Genomic DNA, 8,261 nt, shown 5'->3' with positions numbered 1-8,261 from the left:
TTTTAAGGGCATAGAACTGCTAACTTTTAAATTTTTAACTGATTTAGCAGTTAGCAGTTGATTTGCTAAATCAGTTAAAAATTTAAAAGTTAGCAGTTCTATGCCCTTAAAATTAATCTCAGATATACACAAAAGAAAAAGCCGTTAAAATTAACTTATGGTAAATGAAATAATTTCAATTTACTTTTTCAAATGAATTTAGTTACTTCTGAATTATTAGATTAGATTAGTATTAGAATAATTGCCTAACTATTAACCATTTTATAAGTCATGAACTCGATTGAAATTCTCAAATCATTAGAAATTATGTCTATTGTGGTAAGCTACATTAATTATTTCAAAAATAATGCAGTACTTCTCAATTTGGTCTCTATAAATAAGTTAAAAAACAAATTTATTTTGTATTTAATTAATATTATGATATTAGACAACAGTAAAGGGTCATAAAATAAATAAATGAACATTGTACAACCTAATTAATTCAACAAAAAAAAAAATAATAAAAGGTATTGTAAATTATATATTCATTAAACCGAAAAAATAAAAAAGAAGCTAGTGGATCGATATAGCTAGTGGTGTATGTTATTTAATATAAATTATCAATTGGGAAATTGGTGTTACAATATAATTTAATTAATTAAAACCAAAAATGGCCAAACAAAAAGAATTAATCACAGCTCACAGGATAGTACCTCAATAAAACTACTGGACATAAATATCACAGTGTTCAAAAATAATTTCTTATATACTAAGTATGATTAAGTATTTTGCTACTATAATATTGAATACACTGTAACATAAAAGTAATATAGAGAAAATCAATAAGATTCCATATTATAAACTTTGATATAGGAGGAATAGAGGAGTGAAATTTGAAAAGTAATTTTTTTTTATTCTCTTCGTACCCCTATTGAAAGTGGTGTAATTACGGTATAAAAAGCACTTTGTGAGAGAAGCGGTATGTGGAGCGAGGGGGCTAACAGTAAGTTGTTGTTGTCGCGTACTGTGGGAAGGCCCATCACAAAAGAAGCCTCATTACAAGGGGGGTCATGGGTTGACGTGGTACGCTCCAGGCACCTCCTTTCGATCTGAGCCACTCACAGTTCCCTATTTCAGAAAATCAGAATACTCGAAGTTCACTGATCAAAGAAACGATGTAAGTGATCATTAAAAATAAATTATTTGGGTTTAAAATTTAAATTTTTTATCATTTATAATTCAACTGGGTTCTGTAAAAGGTTGGTTTCTAAAGTGAGAATCAAGAGGATGATACAAAACATTTATATTATATAGTAAAATAAATAAAAAAGAATTTATTGATGAAAGTATTTAATCCAACAAAATATCAAATTTTGTATGAAATACTACTTTTAGTTCTACTAATTTTTATCTTACATTAATTTTAAATTATAATAAAACCATGAATTCAAATCCAATTTAATAATAAAATAAGCTGACTTGTACTGAAATTTACATAAATATTATGTAATGTTATATTACTAGAAGAAAGATATAATTCTCAATTCTGAAAGAACTATCAACAGAGGTAGGGTTACTTTTGTGTATTATTGGGTTTTCGGGGCCTTATTTTTTTAATATGACTAAATATGTTTTAACTGAGTCAGGATAGATTATAATGTGAGAGGTTTTAAGTCATGAAGTATTTATAGCAGTGTAGTTACTCTGGATGCTATAAAGATTTCGTTAATCAGTTAATAACTCCACAAGAATAAATTTTTATAACCTATTTTATAATAAGATGATAACTGAGTGGAAACAAGTTTTGGGTCTTAGGAATTTCTGGTTAAAATGCTATAATATAAGTTTTTCTTATAAGATAGCTGAATAAACACAAGATATAAAAAAATAAATTATAGCAGAGAATGATATTTTTATATTATTACTTATAACAATATTTTACATTTCAGAGTTGTATTACGTTTTCTAATGTTGTTGGTAGTTTTAAAGATACAGAGTTCCCAATGGAAAATTAATTATTTTTAACGTTCTGAAACAGTCACCATTTTGTATTTCCTCTATCTATACTTGGCAGATTCATCAATTTAGACTAGTAATTATAAATAGTTTTCATTAAATTAATCAAAAATGTTTCTCCTTGGCTTTTGTACTAACTACTAGGTATTTGTTTTGGAATACTAGTAGTTTTTTAATTATGTTTAAATTAGTAAAGTGCCATATGGGACAGATATGTTTTATGATAGGTCTTGGTACTGATTTGTATAGTATCAATTTATTATTTTCTTTGTATTTTAAAATTTTAAATTGATATATAGGATGAATTGTTATTCTAAACTATTGTTTAGTGTCAAATGTGACTCTTAAAGTATGTTATGGATTTGGCAAGTGTATAGTAGTAAAGAAAGCTTAAGTTATACTCTAATAGATGGCATTGATGACTCAAAAATAGACTCATTTTCCTCTGTACCCATCAAATGTTTGCTGATGAATGATATAAATGTTGACAATATATTATATTAATAAATATTTTGATAGATTCTAAATAATGAATAACCTTTAAATTCAAACAACGATTTTAATTGATTTTATCAATAAAATTTTTTAAATCAATGCCTTGCAAATTATTATTTCTTGTAGAATAGTTTAGCTTGAATAATGAATCATTCTGTGGACCTCAGAGAACAGATAACCTAAATATTTTATTAGATAAATTAATTCCTAATAAGATTAAAACTGTTTAGATGACAGTGATTTCTTTAATAAGAAAAAAGTATTTATTTTATTAAAGACAGTTTTCTAATAGGTATACCTATATAAGACCCGGACTAAGAAGAACAACTCATTCTGGGTACTTGGTCCGGACAGGTATAACGGCGAACCCAGACCGCCCGTTACTCCGGCTTCGTCATAAGAAACGAAATCGGGATAATCTCTATTCGTCATGCCCGAAATTACGGGGCTATTCAATCACAGAATAAAAAAAAAAAATAGCAAATAATATAAGAAATAAATAAATAAAAATAGATTAATCAGGAATAATATGTAAATATATTGCTACCTATTTAGATAGAAATTTAAAATGAGGTGTTATGTTAAAAGATAGTTGACCGTAAATAAATTAGTCGAGAAGTTTGCCGAGGAGTTCGGTCAGCAAATAACACAAACAAACAAACAATTATTTATTCGTGCCGACGTTTCAGGTCTTCATCAGGGCTATAAAAACAAAAAGAGCTAACAACCATCATTCAAAGAAACATAAAACTAACAAATTCGGAAGTATGCATAACAATGAATTTTTTTTTTAATAATTTATTTACAACTGTATACACATATATACAACAAGTAAATTTGCTGTAGGTGACATAGTGACATGATAAAAACATGTGGAGAATCTACCCACTGATAGAACTCCAATAACATTTCTAGAGAAGAAGATCTCGAGGCCATCTTCTTATCAGACGCCTAGGAGGATTATTAGGTAATGAAGGAGAAGCCAGGTTAGAAACAAGTGGATTTGGGTGGTTGAGAAGTTTATTATGGAAGGAACGGTATCTGGTTCTGGCCAAATCGGCAACATATGGAATATTGAGGTCCTGATGGATGACTTGATTTGTGACAAAGTAAGGAGCATTAAGGATTTTACGAAGGATTTTGGACTGTAAGGATTGGATTCTGGAGGAATTTGATGGTTTAGTGGAGCCCCAAAGCTCAACTCCGTGTGTCCAGATAACAATGAATTTAAAAATAAAAAATAGTTATTATCAATCTGCTACTGTCTAATTCCATTGTTATCAATAAATTATTTTTTATTATTCAATTCAATATTTTGTATGATTCCAAATTTGTTAGTTTATTATTTCTTTTCAATTTTATATTTATCTGAATGATGTTTGTGACCTCTTTTTGTTTTTATGGCTCTGATGAAGAACCTGATAAACAAAAAATCATTTGTGATTTTTGATGATTTATATTAAGATTGTCCTTGAGAATGGCCGATTTGGACGAAACGTCGGCCTTATGAAGAAATAAAAATGTTTTGAGACTAAAATGAATAAAATTTTATTTATTTAAACAACATTAACTCAAGAAAATGTTAAGATTATAAATTAATAATTTTTTTTTACTCCTGGTACACCCATGTATTGACATACATTATATGTTAAATAAAAAATAAAAATAGTTCTAAAACAATTGATTTGATGCGAGTTATTGGAATTTATTTTTATCTTTTAGTTTAATCATATCTTCAAGAGATATGATGTGAGATTAGAGGGTTCGGGATACAATTGATAGATCTTTATTCATTGAAAACAAACATGTGTCATCGGCATATGTGGTGATTGTATACCAAGGATACTACCCTGAGGTACACCAGTAGACTGAGGGAAGAGGGATGAATAGACATTATTGTTTTTTAGTTTTAAATAATCTGTCAGTAAAATAGGAACGGATAATAAGAAAGTATGAATGGGTTCAGTACTTAGTAAGGAAGTACTGTTAGTAGACCAACGGTTGTGCAAGGAGGTGGTTTGGTCAGAATCACGCTCGACCGCCAGATTTTTACTCAATGTGCCCAATTAATGAAGCTGGGTGGACCCCAGGAGGGCTCCAGAACCCAAAGGATTGACTCACAGCTACACTGTAACAGAACACAATTTTCTGTCCAGATTCGAACCCGGGTCTTTGGAGTTAGTAGCATCGCGCCTTACCACGCTGCTACTACACTCCCCAATAGGAATTTGCAGATCTTTTATAGGTCTCGGTGCAAGATTCGATCAACATTTTTTTTTTTACAATTTCCAGATTGTGATATCTGGATCACAACCAATTATAGATGCCGAAATTAATTATCCCTTTTTTATCAGATAATAATAATCAAATAATTATTATAAAAAACTATACTATTAAATTTAGATTTGCATAATCTGTTGGCCCCCTATAGCGAGATAAAAGATCGACCTAAAAGAGATTGAAAGCAATTACAGTGGAATTAGAAGACAGAATGATCCGAATAATATCAACTCTAAATTGATTGGAAATGGAGTTTGTTCCCTCTCATGTTTCGAAATCCAATTAAAATTTCAATAAAGGGAAAATTATTTTGTTGTTTACATTGGAGCAATTCTAGTTAATTTAGAAACGGTTACCTTTACTTTATTGTATTTAAAAAGTAACTCAAATACTGTATAGCAAGTAATAATCTATATATATTAAAGGGAATGATCGAACATTTGTCCATAATAAGCTTTTGAGGGCCGTCCGTGGCTCAGATGGTTAGGACTAGGTCTATCGTTCTAAATCTGCGTGTGGCGCCGTTTCGAATCCGGCCTGAGGGCGTTGACTTTTTTCATTAAGTGGCGGTCCCACAAAATAAAAAACCTGACCCCCCACCATGGTCAGAATAGGTTGGTCACCTGTAGATAAATAGGCAAAAGTCAAAACCCCACACAAGGCCAATGTAGTGCTAACAATTTGGACTAAAAACCAATATAAACGAATTTTTTTTTACCACAATTTGATATTTGGTTTGAATATAGTTCTAGTAAAATATAAAAAAATTAAGAAATAAAGATGGTCAGGGTTACAGTCATAAAGAACAAAAATAGTTTTCAACTATTCTATTCATCAAGACTGTTCAAGGTGATAACGAAACAGACTCTATCACTCTTGAACAGCCCTGATGAAGCCGTACAAAGTGGAGCGAAACGTCGGATAATACATAGTTGAAAACTATTTTTGTTCTTTTAGACCGCAATCCTGACCATCTTATTCATATTTTAAATTATACTGTAACGGAGTTGAGCTTTGGGGCTCCACTAAACCTTCGAATTCCTCTCGTATCCAATCTTCACAATCCAAAATCCTCAATGCTCCTTATTTTGTTACTAATAAAACCATCCATAAGGACCTAAATGTTCCTTATGTAACCGAGATAGTCTGAACCCGATATTATTCCTTCCATAATAAACTCCCTAACCACCCAAACCCACTAGTTTCTAACCTTGCTTCCTCTTCCATTCCTGGCAATCCTCCGAGGCGCCTGAAAAGAAGACGGCCTCGTGACCTAATATTGTAAACTGTTTTTAGAGTTATACTACTGGGTAGTTTCTCTACATCCTGTATCATATCATTATATCATTATGATCAAATTTACTTGTTGTATTTTTTATACAGTTGTAAATATCAATAAATAAATTTAAAAAAAAAAATTATACTGTTAACTATTTATATATATAATAAAAAAATTAAGTTTTATTTATGTACAAGAAACTGTAATAAATTCAGAACATATTTTTTCCCCTTATAAAATATGAGGAAGTGTTGAGTGAATCGATGTGACCTACAAACTAATTATGTTTGGTCAGCCACTCTCTATTTCTCGGCTTGGCTTCTAAGTTTAGTTTAGAAAATATAATGCATTGTAGTGTGCCATGTTTATTCAAGTGGGAGCCAGGAACAATTGAAGATACGGGGACCTTTCAGATAAGAGAATTTGTTTTTAGAACAATTTTGGGTCATGGATATAAATAAACAACATAATTTAAACCATTATTTTATTTAACTCGAACTGTGTCCCACGGTTTTACTCAAGTCAAATTTGGGTTATACATAAGTAGTATGTTAGAGACTCCACGCCTTGAGAAAAAAACCTGAAATATTTTGTAACAGGCCTGTTTACACACTAACGTATACATAGGCCTTATAACATATACTTTTGCTTCTAAGAAACATTTTTCTAATTAAAAAAAAAAATTATTGATATTTACAACTGTATTAAAAATATATATATCAAGTAAATTTGATGTTAATTATAGAATGATACAGACTTATGGAGAATCTACCCACTGATAAAACTCTAATAACATTTCTAGACGAGAAGATCTCGAGTTCATCTTTTTTTCAGACGTCTATGAGGATTATCAGCTAATGAAAGAGAAGCCATCCTAGAAAAGAGTGGGTTTGGGTGGTTAGGAAATTTATCAAGGAAGGATTGTTATCTGGTTCTGGCCAAATCGACAACATAAGGATGTTGATGGATGACTTGATTTGTGATAAAGTAAGGAGACTTTTGCTTCTAAGAAACATTTTTCTAATTAAAAAAAAAATTATTGATATTTACAACTGTATTAAAAATATATAAATCAAGTAAATTTGGTGTTAATTGTACAATAATACAGACTTATGGAGAATCTACCCATTGATAGAACTCTAATAACATTTCTAGAGGAGAAGATCTCGAGATCATCTTTTTTTCAGACGTCTATGAGGATTATCAGCTAAAGAAAGAGAAGCCATCCTAAAAAAGAGTGGGTTTGGGTGGTTAGGAAATATATCAAGGAAGGATTGTTATCTGGTTCTCGCCAAATCGACAACATAAGGATGTTGATGGATGACTTGATTTGTGATAAAGTAAGGAGCATTGTGGATTTTCCCACAATTTGGATTGTAAGAATTGTATACGAGAAGGTGTCAATGGTTTAGTGGAGCCCCCAAAGCTCAACTCTGTAAGTCAAGATAGGCCTATAAATATATTATAGTCATATAAATGATTCTTTTGTATTTATGTGGAAGTTTTGACTGTTTATCTAGTAAGTGTTGTAAAAAGATTAGTTCGACAGGAATAAGTGGAGTATTATGAAAGGATACTGTGGGGCGAGAAGTCATGAGCTTACAATGAAGAATTAATATGATTTGGTTGGATTTATTTTAATCATTTTTCTAAACATAACTTAAAAAAATCAAAATAACTTAGGAAATATTTCTGTAAAATATTGTATGTTTAACTTAATAGAACTAAATTTTAAGTAAGAGTTAGTTTGCTTAAGGGATCTATATAAATTGCTATAACGGACGAAACTCTAAAAAGCCAAGTTAATAGTATTTTTCGGTATTGTGTTCTCTTTTTTATTTTGTTCAAATTATATTTGAAAATTCCTATTTTTTTTTTATTTTCAATTGGAGTAATTATATATTTCTTCTAATTTAATGTGATACAATATTATTTTCATTTATTTTTTCGCGTTCATATAATTATTGTCAGATACAACCATTACAGATGTCTAATAGCAGACAAATTAAAGCTAGTTTAATGTACTATAAAGTAGTTTATAACGTTTATCTTTATATGAGTAGTCGTTTTCACGATAATTACTAAAATGAATTGATTTCTAGTTGTTCGAATGGAATTTCATAATGATTCCTGAGATATAGAATTACATAATTATGAGAGATAGTTGACCGTGGATGATAAATGAGGAGAAGATGGTTGGGGGTGCGGTCAA

The 8,261-nt window shown here is 30.1% G+C and overlaps 1 protein-coding gene across 3 annotated transcripts in view; it reads right to left on the bottom strand.

The window, feature by feature from the left end:
- MICAL-like (protein) overlaps positions 1 to 8,261 on the bottom strand; it is a 69,545-nt gene that overhangs the window by 19,918 nt on the left and 41,366 nt on the right. The window lies entirely within an intron of this gene.

Source organism: Halyomorpha halys, unplaced genomic scaffold (assembly GCF_000696795.3).
Source record: "Halyomorpha halys isolate HHAL.00 unplaced genomic scaffold, Hhal_1.1 Scaffold160.1, whole genome shotgun sequence".
Lineage (NCBI taxonomy): Eukaryota > Metazoa > Arthropoda > Insecta > Hemiptera > Pentatomidae > Halyomorpha > Halyomorpha halys.
The sequence above is the reverse complement of the archived record's forward strand: the minus strand, read 5'-3'. Positions and strand labels throughout refer to the sequence as shown.